At 39.1% G+C, this 13,618-nt stretch overlaps 1 protein-coding gene across 7 annotated transcripts in view; it reads left to right on the top strand.

The window, feature by feature from the left end:
- Positions 1 to 13,618, top strand: part of mtor (mechanistic target of rapamycin kinase) — a 474,957-nt gene that overhangs the window by 231,331 nt on the left and 230,008 nt on the right. The window lies entirely within an intron of this gene.

Genomic DNA, 13,618 nt, shown 5'->3' with positions numbered 1-13,618 from the left:
CTCTGCAGTATGTCTGAACAGTATTATGGAAAACTAATTTAAGACCAGTTGTTTTGCACCCAATGTCCAATTTTGTTCCCTTGGTCTCCACAAAAAAACAGATCCCCATGTTGCACAGGTGAAAAAGATAACTGAGCTGGTACAGTTTAAGACGTGTGTTTGGCGATTAAGATTGCAATTATATAAAAGAAAATTTAAGTTAGTAACCATTCTGCCATTCTGACTGTGCAAGCAATTTGAGGTGCAATTTGGAAGACTGGAAAGTATATTAGTGGTGTTGCCAGTTTGCTCCTCATTTTGTGCTGATTTGAATATTTACTGAGCACAGTACATCTCCAGTCTAAAAGAAAGCTGGTTTCTTTGACCGATTTTAAAAGTTTATAGAGAAAACCTCTCTAAACTGAGTTGAAAATGAATATTACTAGACTGTGTTCATCAATAAACAATGAATTAAATGAGTGACCACATTTGTCTAATAATCCTTTATCAATCAAAAGAGCTTATGTATGTCAGAATTTGTAGACAAATGGTATATTGTCTTTACATGACTTTATATTAGCCAGATTTCTAACCTACCTTGCTCCTTTTAAGAATTACATCTGTGTTTTTGCAAAGAAATTTTAACTCTTGACATGCTTTCAAGATCATAATTGTTCCATCATTTGACATATGTTATATACTTTAATATTGGTTTGGATATTTTGATAAGTTTGTCAAGTTTACAGATCTGAATAAATCTTTGTATATTCGAAGTCAAGTGATAGTTGTGTATGTATTTAACCCGAGCTTCTGATTTATTTTATTTGCTGAGTCTGAAAGAAAGTTACTGATGCAGTTATTCATTCAGTGTAAGAGTGAAAAGCCTTATCAAGAAAATCTAATTTCTGGCTTATCAGAAATGGACGCTAGCTGGTGGCTAATGGGGATCTCTGCAGCTTTCAGAATAAGATTAAACTCTGCCTTATAAAGTTTTGATACAGTTATTTTCAGAAGAGTATTACTGATCGAAGGAAATGTTTCATGCAAGCTGCTTCATCTGCAGCAATCAACATTGCCATGTTTGTGGACATTTGTTTCAAAGATACGATGCAATATATGTAATCAAGGTGAATATTTCAATTAGATATTCCGTTTTGTTTTCCCTAGTTTCTCTTTTCATTGCATTACAGCTCAATTTGTACAATAGTTAAAATTGTCTCTTAATTCAAATTATGGGCAGTTTAAGGAACAGGGAAATCTATTACTTTCTATTCAGCAATGTCACCAAAAAGTGCATTTGAGGGATAGGATTTCATTCTACGGTGATATATTTAGATTTGTATATCTTGTTAAAATTTCTGATCAGGCTTACATATGAAGAGCAGGTGCATTGTTTTTGGAGAGCTTGGCAAATCACAGCTCAGCATGAATCTGCTCTTGAAGCAGAGGTGAGTGGGAAATTTTAACAGCATGTGATATAAAGAAACAAGACAGAGAGAAATGTCAAGATTTTAAAAAAATTGAACTTCTCTACATGAAGGTGCTGCTACAATCTAGAAGAATAAACTAAATGTGTCATTGATCAGTGTCCCTTAAAAAATACCATTCAATTCTAGTTTTTTCTATATTTGTTTTAGACATTGTACTGATTTGTGTTAACAGTCTACCTAATCTCAAAGACAAAAAATGTCTTTCGCCTCCTTATATTTGCTAAGAGAATCTGCTATTCTGCATTGTTAAGACTTGAGCTCATTTGTAGCAATGTGTGTGGAGACCATCCTCTATTTAAGTTCAGTTTCCAATTGCCCAGATTAGATTGATTTATGGAATGTGTCGTTTAAGACCCATGCAGCTGCCAATAACTTTTTGCATTTGGATGATACTTTTATTATTACAGCATGAATCAAAGTTAAATTATGCTAAGAATTCATGCCCAACTTAGAATAAAACATGCAAAAAATACTACTAATATAACTTGAGGTTTGAAGCTTTGGTACATTAGCTGTTGCTGCATTCCTCAACTAATAAAGTGGAAATGTGGTTTCAATAAGGCACCTGGTTCACCTCTTCGAGTTGATGTGACATTCTACAGATATTTGTTTGGGTATCCTGTTTGATTTCATGGAAGCAATTGTAGTCCATAAATAATGGAAGGTTACTTTGAATTGTTGTCCATTTTTAAGAGCTGTTAGTAGCTCAGGTTTAAAGAGTTCAGCTGCATAATCTGGTTGGCTATCATTTGAAGTATTGCTCATGTAATTCTTTGAAAATTGGTAGGTCAGTACAAGTAAAATGCTTGCCTAAGCCTCGTTTAGAGCTCCTTGAAATAATCTGGTAATAACATATAAGTTACATTTAACGAAAATGATTAAATGAAGTGGTTTTTGCTGAAAATAACTTTCTAGTCTTATCTACTTGGCTGAATCTAGGCTTACTTGACTGGATTATGACAGCTAGAAATGGCATAACAATATTGTAATCATTAAAGCAACTTCTGATGGATACTCCAAAAACTGAAAATTGTCATTTCTGGTAGGCTAATTAGATGTTAGCATCTACTTTGAAGCTCTGTGGTATTTTCTTTAATTTGTTTGAAACATGAGCTACCTTAGATGGGGACAATTCCATGTTATTTAATTACATATTATGTAATGGCCTAAATTCAATACTTTTTGCTGATAACTCCAAAGGTTGAGACTGACCGTTTTCGTGGCAGTTGATAGATTGGGTAACTCCGAGCTGAATAGTTTTCCATACAGTATTTAAGATAACAAAGTCAGAAATCAAAGCTATAAGTTCAACATTCTAAATACACTAACATGATACAGGACTAATTTCTCTGTTCTAGATAGTTGTCAAGAAAGTCTTCTGGATTCTTGTTTGGCTTCTTAGTAAAGAAGAAATGTCTACAAGTTGCAACTGTAGCATTTTAGCTTTTGTTTTCTGCATTGTACGAAGATGTTCAAGTTTCTTTAAAAAACAAAGGTGTTTATTCCAGTAGTGTCCAAAGCTAAAATAGGTTATCAAAAAATTTGTGTTAAACGTCGATTGAATTTTAAATCTGTATGAGTTTATAACAATTGAAGTTTGAGGTAAATGTAGCAACTAGTGGCAATGCATAGCAAGTTTGTCCGCACTAGTAAAGAGAAAAAGATGATTGGTACTTTTGACAATAACACTTTCAGAATGGATAAGTGAATCTTGTTGTAAGAATAGTTTGAGTTACAATTTAATGGAATTTATAATGAAAAAAATTCTTGATTGCGCTTCAAACCTTTCATTCCGAGCTCTCAATGGAAAAGGATGTTGCTAGGCTTTGAGGGTTTGAACTGTAGGGAGAGGCTGAATAGGCTGGGGTAAATCCCTGGAGTGTTGGAAGCCAAGAGGTGATATTAGAGATCACCATGTAAAATCATGAGGGGCATCGATTGGGTGAATAGACAAGGTCTTTACCCTGGGGTGGAGGGTGTCCTGAAGGAGAGGGCATAGTTTAGGGTGAGAGGGGAAAGATTTAAAAGGGACCGAAAGGACAATTTTTTCATGCAGAGGGTTGTGTGTATGGAATGAGCTGCCAGAGGAAGTGATGGAGGCTGGTACAATTGCAACATTTAAAAGGTATCTGGATGGGTATATGAATAGAAAGGGTTTAGAGGCATATATGTAAAGTGCTGCAAATGGACAAGATTAGGTTGGGATATCTGGTTGGCATGGACGAGTTTGACTGAAGTGTCTGTTTCCGTGCTGTATCTCTCTATGACTCTATGATATCAAGCTAACAGAGTAATGTGATTAGTCTGACTTGGAATGAACCATAAAATTACAACTTCGATATTTCAATCGTAGCTAAAATTAAATATTTGTTGGTGTGCTATTGATCTGAAATAATTTTCCTGTCAGTTTAATGATAAAAGTGTACTGCTGTTTAAACTTCCTTACCATTTTTTAAAAAAATCTCTACGTCCAGCCAGAAGATGATCATAGAATCCCTACAGCATGAAAGCAGGCCTTTGGCTCATCAGAACCATACTGACCCTCTGAAGAATATCCCAACTATATCAACCCCCTTACCCTCTCCCTGTAACCATGTGTTTCCATGACTAATCCATCTCACCTGCCCCTCCCTGGTCACTATGAGCAATTTAGTATGGCCAATCCATCTGACGTGCACAATTTTGGACTGTTGGGGGAATCCAGAGCATCTGGGCAAATCCCATGCAGACTCTGGGAGAATGTACATACTCCACACAAACAGTTGCTCAAGGGTGGAATCAAACCCAGGTTCCTCGTATTGTGCGGCAGCAGTGCTAACCACTGAGCCACCCTGCTGCCCACAACTATATTTATTAAATCTTCTTGACTAGAGATACTTGATTTTATGTTGCTTAATCTGCAAATTCCAAATTGCGTTACTATTCATCTTAAAACTCCATATAAATCCTCTTCTTTCTTCTTTCGTATCCTCCGTTTCCTCAACTCCCCTCTCTTCCAGAAACTCTGACTTCATAGAAATATCCCCTATCTTGCACGGTATCCCTCTCACTATTTTTCCCAAGGTCTTGCCAGTTTACATTGGCTCAGGTTGTTCTAATTTCCAAACTTCACACCCTCCATTTTAGGCCTTCAACGTTTTGGTGGCTCCGTTGTAATATGTTGAATTGTCTTCAAAGTTTGGGAGAAGATTTGTAGCTCGGGTGCTCGTTGTTGTGGTTCTGTTCGCCGAGCTGGTAGTTTTAGTTGCAAACGTTTTGTCCCCTTTCTAGGTGACATCCTCCGTGCTTGGGAGCCTCCTGTGAATCAAATTTAGATTGTCTTTCTTTGTATTTTCATGGTGAATTTTTTGCCAGTGAATTTAACAAGTTTATTTTTCTCTGTTTTAGTATTTAGCATGAAGTATTCAACCTGTTTTATCATCGCACATGTTGCAGCCTTTCAAATTTCATTTGGAACATATCATTCTATAATTTTATTTTAGAAATCTGTTTTGTAAAGTTTGAAATGCAGCCTATTGGAGATATTAACCTATAAATGCAAAACAAAGAGATTGGACTGAAATTATGTTGCATTAAAGAGACTTTGAAAAGTCATTCCATTCAAAGTATTTTAATGTACTTTTTTTATCAACCTGGTCTGACATATTATGAAATATCTCAGTTCTTGGTGGGTCTTGTGAGGGCAACCACCTGATGAAGGAGCAGCGCTCCCAAAGCTAGTGCTTCCAAATAAACCTGTTGGAATATAACATGGTGTTGTGATTTTTAACTTTTGTCCACCCTAGTCCAACATGGCATTTCCAAATCATTGTTAATAGGTCAGTGTCCTTCTGTTTCTTTTGTTGTTTCGTTCTCCTATTGAACAAATGTAATTCAATAATGGTTCATGTTCTCAACTCCACAACAACACACACACCATCTCCAACGCCCCCCCCCGCCAGTCACCTTCAGAGCACAATACAATTCTATAATTGATCCCTTTTCATTTTTGTTTACTTATGCCTTTTTGGAGTGCTGAGGGATAACTTCCAAGAATGCCACTCCCATCATTAAACTTCATTTGATGGAAATTCAGATGTGGAGGATAGTATGCTTGGTTTGCAACCAGAATAATTTTGCATCTGTTGGAGATATCCTCTATTCCTTCTAGCGTTTCTCAGTAAATAAGCTTGTGCAGAGACTGCTCAGTTCCTACATTGCATGGGCCAACACTACTAAGTCCTTACTATTTTGCCTATGTTGACAGACATTGGCCACCTTTCTCACATTAACCAATATGGATATTAAGTGTGTCATCGATGTGGAGTAGGAGGTGCTTTTCCCAGTTTGATGCCCTTTTTTGCAATGCCTGTAGTGGTCATATTGTACATGGCCTGGCCTGAGCAACTTCATATCAACAGAGGAACAGGAAAATAAACTGTAGAGGTTAACTGCACTGCAGAAAGTTAATCTGCAGTGCACATATGAATGTTAATGTATATAAGCAGTTGAAAATGTTGCCTTCATTTCAAATTTGTTTGAAGATTGAGGCAGCATTCGTATCGTTTGCTTGGGGTGGGAAAGAAGTTTGGTTTTGATTCTAGCTTTGCATTGGAGCAGTTCTTTTAACCCAACAAAGATATGGTGATCCTATTTATTTAGCCATTCTGAGGAAAGCCTGCAGCACAAAAAAGAGAATATACGGAAGCACAAACTTGAATTTTGCTTGTCTAGGCATTATTGCATGTTCAAGTTCAGTGTGATTTGTGTGACAATAAGAATACGATACAGTTTTATATAATATTTGTGTACCTTTTTAAGGCTATTAGTTCATTGAAATTTCAGTCCAGAAATAGGCTAAGGAAGATACCTATTGCCAAGAATTAGCTCAATGTAGGAGTTGATGTAATCCCATTTCCCTGTACCCCTCAAAATGTCCAATATATTTTCTCAGAAGTGCTGTGATTGATTTGTCTTTAGTAGCATCTTATATCATGCATTCCATTCTGTATAATAATCCTTTTCTTATTAAAATAACTGTTTAGATCCTCTCCCCATTTAGAAGTGATACAAACTCCCAGACTTTCCAATGGCTAGACAGTTATTTCAATGTAGATAGGAGTTGCTCATGGGAACATGATGGAATTCCCATAGTACCAGACTCCGAAGGAATTGCACAGGAAGTTGAAGATTTCTCTGTACAGTTCTCCTATTCCTGGAACCCTTTGAAAAATTCGTTTCAATCGGAGACTTCAGAGGATTCCAATGAAATTAATTAAATAATTGCTCACAATAAATAGTCTAACCCCTGAGTAGTTATTCAACTGACCCCCACACTTGCCTCAAACACCCCAACTATACCTTCTCCAGACCACTTATACCATCTCAACATGACATCCGTGAGACCCTCTCTAACCAATACATACGCACTCTCTCTGCACCCGAAACCACTCTTGCCATACTCCAGACATAGTCCCTCTCCATCAGGGAGGCAACAAACTAACTTGGAGTCATAGAAATGACTGTTTGTTCCTCTAGCTAATTATATTTCCCATTACCATTGCTTTTCTCCTCCTCTTCTGCCTTTTCACAAACAGTTGTGTCACCCACAATGCCATTTACATAGTTGTGACTACACTCTTCTGATATAAAGCACTTCCACCAGTATTCCAAATAGAAAACCAATTAATGAGTGAGACCCCTGGAGACCCCAACCTGGTTCTCTTGCACCACTTAATGGTTACCCATTTCCTCCTTGTCTCTACGCTCGTAGCCTGCAGTATAACCACTTATACGCTAACTCCCTGCATACGTGCTCGTCTAGGTCACTGGTAGTATCTATCACTTTCCACATACCACAGACCATTCATTCCATGTAACTGAGCTGCCCTGCAAAGCATTGACTTTACTTGATTTCTGCTAACTATATTTTAGAGCTCTGATGAAAAATCATCCAGACCTGAAACATTAGCTTGCTTTCTCTCCATGGATGCTAACTGACCCACTGTGATCGCCAGCATTTTTTATTTTCAGTCTAGATTCTAGCGTCTGCAGTAATTTGCTCCTCCGTAACTATATTTTACTTTGGTTTACTTCAAAAAAAATTTAGAACTGTTATTAAAATTGACTAGGAATGATAAATCCAACCAATATTTAACACATTTGACCAGTTGCTATAAATCTTATTTAAAGCATCCCATTCCTACGTAAATCTAATATACTGCTTACTCGATTTGAGTCTCACTCAGATGTGGTCCCCTTGCTATGGTTTGACTCCCCTGACTCAGAGCACCTCACTAATCACTATCTAGTTTGATCCTTCGCATTGTTTATCAGATGATGTTTGAACCTTGTAGTGCACATCATACCAGAATTGTATCCACAGATGCCATTTGAGGTATTGGATAAAGATGTGGTAGGAACCTCGGGACTTATTTTTTCCTGTCCTGTTTTGAGGTCGGTCATCGCAACATAATTAATATGTTAGTTTAGATTAGGAGAGTATACCTTTATTGCTCAAAGCCAGATGGGTTTGGCTAGACTGAGCTCCTGGAAAGAGTCCTTTATTTTTCTTTTGGAATTCAGTCAGTTTGTAAGATAATGTGCTTCTTCACTGACCTCTGACAGAGAATATGGCACAAACGCTAATCCATTGTTCCCCAATATATACTTATAGTGCCTGTTATTGTATGGTGTCCCCTCTACAGATATTGTGCTGGTCTAATCACCTTAAATTCAGCAAATAAGAAAGCTATCACTTGGCTTCAGGGATTCACATTCAGCAAGTAAATAATGGAATGTCAGTCTCGTTTTCTTCATTTGTTCATGAAATGTTTAATGTTTTTCATAAAAGTGCAAAAATTATACTATAACATGGTGTTTTGTACTTGACATTCTTAGTTTGCTGGAGCAAAATATCACTCTTTGAGGCATGATGTACCTCTAAGAAGAACCTTGTTAGACTTGTACAACGCAACGAAGTTGTACATTACTGCATTAATAACTTTATTTTGCTGTTGTACGCTACATATTTTACACATTACACAACAAGTTGTATGTAGCCCCAGATGACAAATTGACATTTGTTTCTCACTAAGAAGTTTACTTTCTTGAAGCAAACAAAAGTACACGGTCACAAAATGGTGAGAAAAATCAATCCTTTATAAATTGATTAATATTGATGCTTTAGTCTAGAAATGTGCTAACAGTTTCTAGTAACTTGCATGTAAATATTTTACGCAAGGAAGCAAATTGCAAATTGTTTAAACAAAACATGCTGCAAACCAAGCAGAAGCATGAAGATTCTCCGTAGACATTTTCCACAAAGAATCTAAAGAGCTATACAATTTTAATCAAGCTACTTGTTTGCCTTTACATCCATTCATATTTTTGCACAATTAAAAACAATAGAACGGAACATCTTGTAACAATAGTTCAGTTTTCCTTGACTAAAGTAACTTTTCATCATGTGCATCAGCCAAAACTTTTAAGTTCTGTTGCATATTCAGAGTTTGGAATTATTAAGCATGCAAGTGTATTTTCTTTAAAAAATCCTTACCACCCGTTTTCTCTTTAGAAAAGCAGACTTTTTTAAAAAAAAACAACAATTCTTTATTTCATCTAAAATTATTGATTCCTTTAGTAAATGTTGTTTTAACTTCGCTATCTTCCCTGTGGGTGACCTCACTTATGCGGTCATTATTCTGGGTTGAGCCTTGGCATAATATACCAAATCGATCCAGTTACATTTGCGGTAGAAAACTGTAGTAGATACATAACTTTAAGACATGAATAAAACTGCTAATGTGTTTTCATATACTGTTAATAACATGTATAGGTTACTTTTGAAAATAAAAGTTGCAATCATGTTGTCTACAACTACTTCTGCACTTAAAGAACATTTAGTTAAGTAGGTTTTATTTTTGGGAAGGGCAAAACTGTTCAAGGTAACAGTTATTCTAGCGCAGTAGGTGGTTATTTGGCCTGGCAAGTCTGCACTGGTTTTTCGAATGAATGATTTCTTTAATGCCTTTGTCCTACCTTCTCCCCATAGCTCAGAATATTCTTCCTTTTCAGATCACCGTCCAATTCCATTTCAGAGACCGTAACCGCTCGTTCCATGAAACTTGTGTTTCCTATATTACATTTTTTTTGTTTCTTTTGCCAATTATTGAAATCTGTGCCCTCCTGTTCTAGACTTATCACAAGTGAGAAGTTTCAGCCGATCTACTCTGTCCTGATCCCTAGTGATTTTGAATATATCCAGCAGGTTTCCTTGCAGCATTCCTTTCTCTGAGCAAAACAGTCTTAGCTTCTCCAGTCGAAGATAAGGTTTAGTAATTGTCAACATAGCTAGATTGTCAGATGAGCTTCATATGAAATGTATAAGCAGCACAGTGGCTCAGTGTTTAGCACTGCTGCCTCACAGCACCAGGGACCTGGGTTCGATTCCAGCCTTGGGCGACTGTCTGTCTGTGTGGAGTTTGCGCATTTTCCCCATGTCTGCATGGGTTTGCTCTGGTTTCCTCTCATAGTCCAAAGATGTGCAGATTAGATGAATTGACCATGTTAAATTGCCCATAGAATTAGGAGCATTAGTCAGAGATAAATAGAGGGTAGGGTCTGAGTGGGTTACTCTTCAGAGGGTCAGTGTGGACTTGTTGAGCCAAATGGCCTGTTTCCACACTGTAGGGAATCTAGTCCAATCAAGATTTATAGTGAGAAGTTTTTTTTTATTCAGTCATAGGATGTGGGCATCATTGGCTGGGTCAGTATTTATTACCCGTCTCTAGTTGCCCTGCAGAAGGTGATGGTGAGCTGCCCTCTTGAATTGCTGCATGTAAACGTACAAGGCTAATAGCGAGAGAATTCCAGGATTTTGATCCTCCAGTACTGAAGGAACGGCAATATATTTCTCAGTCAGGATGGTGAGTGGCTTAGAGGGGAATTTGCAGATGTTGGTGTTCCCACGTATCTGCTGCCTTTGTCCTTCTAACTGACAGTGGTTGAGAGTTTGAAGGAGCTGTCTAAGGAGCATTGATGAATTTCTGCCTTATATCTTGGAGCTGATGCACATTGCTGCCACTGAACATTGGTGGTGGAAGGGGTGTTGAAAAATATGGTGCTGGAAAAACACAGCAGGTCAGGCAGCGTCCAAGGAGCAGGAGAATTGACGTTTCGGGCATAAGCCCTTCCTCAGGAATGAGGCTGATGTGCCAAGCGGACTGAGATAAAAAGTACTGGAGAGGGGCGCTGGGAATACGATCGATGGAAGGAAGTGAGGGTGATAGGCCGGAGATTGGTTGGGGACAGAGAGGTCAGGAAGAAGATTGCAGGTCAAGAGGGCGGTGCTGAATCCGAGGGTTGGGACTGAGATAAGGTGGGGGGAGGGGAAATAAGGAAGCTGGAGAAATCTACATTCATCCCGTGTGGTTGGAGGGTTCCTAGACGGAAGATGAGGCGCTCTTCCTCCAGACGCCGTGTGGCCAGGGTCTGGCGATGGAGGAGGCCAAGGACCTGCACGTCATTGGTGGAGTGGGAGCGGGAGTTAAAGTGTTCAGCCATGGGGAGGTTGGGTTAGTTGGTACGGGTGTCCCAGAGGCGTTCCCTGAAACATTCCGCAAGTAGGCGGCCTATCTCCCCAATGTAGAGGAGACCACGTTGGATGCAGCGGATACAGTAAATGATGTGTGTGGAGGTGCAGGTGAATTTGCGACGGATATAGAAACATCCATTGGAGCCTTGGAGGAAGATGAGGGAGGAGGTGTGGGCGCAGGTTTTGCACTTCTTGCAGTTGCAGGGGAAGGTGCCAGGAGTGGAGGCTGGATTGGTGGGGGGTGTGGACCTGACGAGGGAGTCGCGGAGGGTGTGGTCTCTTCTGAATGCTGATAGGGGTGGGGAGGGAAATATATTCCTGGTGGTGGAGTCTGTCTGGAGGTGGCGGAATGACGGAGGAGGATATGATGTATCCGGAGGTTGATGGGGTGGAAGGTGAGGACCAGTGGGGTTCTGTCCTGGTGGCGATTGGAGGGGCGGGGTTCAAGGGCGGAGGTGCGGGAAGTGGAGGAAATGCGGTGGAGAGTGTCTTCAACCACATCGGAGGGGAAATTGCTGTCTTTGAAGAAGGAGGCCATTTGAGTTGTTCGATAGTGGAATTGGTCCTCTTGGGAGCAGATGTGGCGGAGGCGAAGGAATTGGGAATATGGGATAGCATTTTTACAGGGGGCAGGGTGGGAGGAGGTGTAATCTAGGTAGCTGTGGGAGTCAGTCAGTTTGTAGTAAATGTCTGTGATGAGTCGGTCACCCGAGATAGAAATGGAAAGGTCGAGAAAGGGGAGGGAGGATTCTGAGACAGTCCAGGTAAATTTGAGGTCGGGGTGGAAGGTGTTAGTAAAGTGGATGAACTGTTCAACCTCCTCGTGGGAGCGTGAGGTATCGCCAATACAATCATCGATGTCGCGGAGGAAAAGGTGGGGGGTGGTGCCAGTGTAGCTGCGGAAGATGGACTGTTCCACATATCCGATGAAGAGGCAGGCATAGCTGGGGACCATGCGGGTGCCCATGGCTACTCCTTTGGTTTGGAGGAAGTGGGAGGATTGAAAGGAGAAGTTGTTAAGAATGAGGATCAGTTCAGTCAGTCGAAGGAGGGTGCCGGTGGAAGGGTACTGGTTGGGTCGGCGGGAGAGGAAGAAGCGGAGGGCTTAGAGGTGTGAAGAGTAAGGACCAATTCAGTCAGTTGAAGGTGGAGGGGGTGGTTGCATGTTGATGTGGTACTAATCAAACGGGCTGCCTTGACCTGGATGGTGTCAAGCTTCTTGAGTGTTGTTGGAGCTGCACTCATTCAGGCAAGTGGGGAGTATTCCATCACACTCTGGACTTGTGCCTTGTAGATTGTGGACAGGCTTTGGACAGTGGGGAGGTGAATTATTCGCTGTAGTCTTCCAAGCCTCTGACCTGCTGTTGTAGGCATAATATTTCTACAGCTAGCCCAATTGTGATTCTGGTCAATGGTAGCCCCCAGGATGTTGATAGTGAGGATTCAGTGATGGTAATACCATTGTAGAATGTGAATATTAGGGGGAAAAGAAACTAATTTTACATTACTGCTCAACTCTTGCAAACAGTACTCGCTCACCTGGTTATACAAGTTACTAGCGATTTTTGATCAGCATGTTACACCTTTCCTTCATGAAGCTCTTTTTTAAAGACAAGTTTACAGCAAAGGGTTTGGGGTTTTTTTTATGGAATGTTTGAAACTTTCTTGACAATATTGGGTGAGTGAAGTGGTACTTCTGACTGCTGGAATGAACAAATGAACCAGGTCTTTCTTAATATTACATTGGTGTAATTTCAATGCCTGCAATATATTTGAGTGTGTTCCAAGAGTTTGTTTCTAATGTGAGTTTTGAAATGAATATTCTTTGCAAGGTTTGTCAAAGGGAATTTAATACAATTAGCTGGCTAATTCATTTAATAGAATATTACTTACAGTAATAATTCCAACGTCAGTCTTTTAGTTACTCCCTTTAAAGAAATAGCCTTGCACTAATGTCCTTAGTTTTGATAAAGCTTGCTGTATAATTGTAAGGAAACTAAGCTCTGCTTTGGCATGTCCCACTGAAGTGTGCCAGCATTGCAAGAACTCAACAGATCAAACAAAATCGAGCTAATTTGTGATTACCTGCACAGTGGGCCTAAAAATATTGGTACAAGTTTATTACAAGCAGTCACATGTTTAATGATAGAGCAAACTTTACAAAGTTTTATTTTGGTCCATTCTTATTCTCCACTGTACTTTTCAAAATGAGCTTAAGTATGTGTTTATAATCTAATAATTAATATTAGAAAATAATGCAGAAGTATAATATTTAATGGTTTTCCTACATAAAGTACAAGTTTGTCTATTAAATAATGCACAAGTTTATCAGTAAAGCACAACAAATCTTGTCAATTTCTATTAACTGCAATTTATATACCAAGAGCTATTTAACAACAGTAGAAAATAAATTAGTTCTGTCTCTAACCCATACGTGATGACTAGATGTTGATAGTTTAAGATAGCCATAATAAATCCTAAGGTGAATATTGGCTCCAGTTAAGAGCTGAATTTTCTTGTCATTTATTCTCAATACATCACTGTTTCTTAATTAAGGTATTCTTTTGGCATCTCA

This window comes from Hemiscyllium ocellatum, chromosome 37, assembly GCF_020745735.1.
Source record: "Hemiscyllium ocellatum isolate sHemOce1 chromosome 37, sHemOce1.pat.X.cur, whole genome shotgun sequence".
In the NCBI taxonomy this organism is placed as follows: Eukaryota; Metazoa; Chordata; class Chondrichthyes; order Orectolobiformes; family Hemiscylliidae; genus Hemiscyllium; species Hemiscyllium ocellatum.
This window is presented reverse-complemented; position numbering and strand designations above follow the sequence as displayed.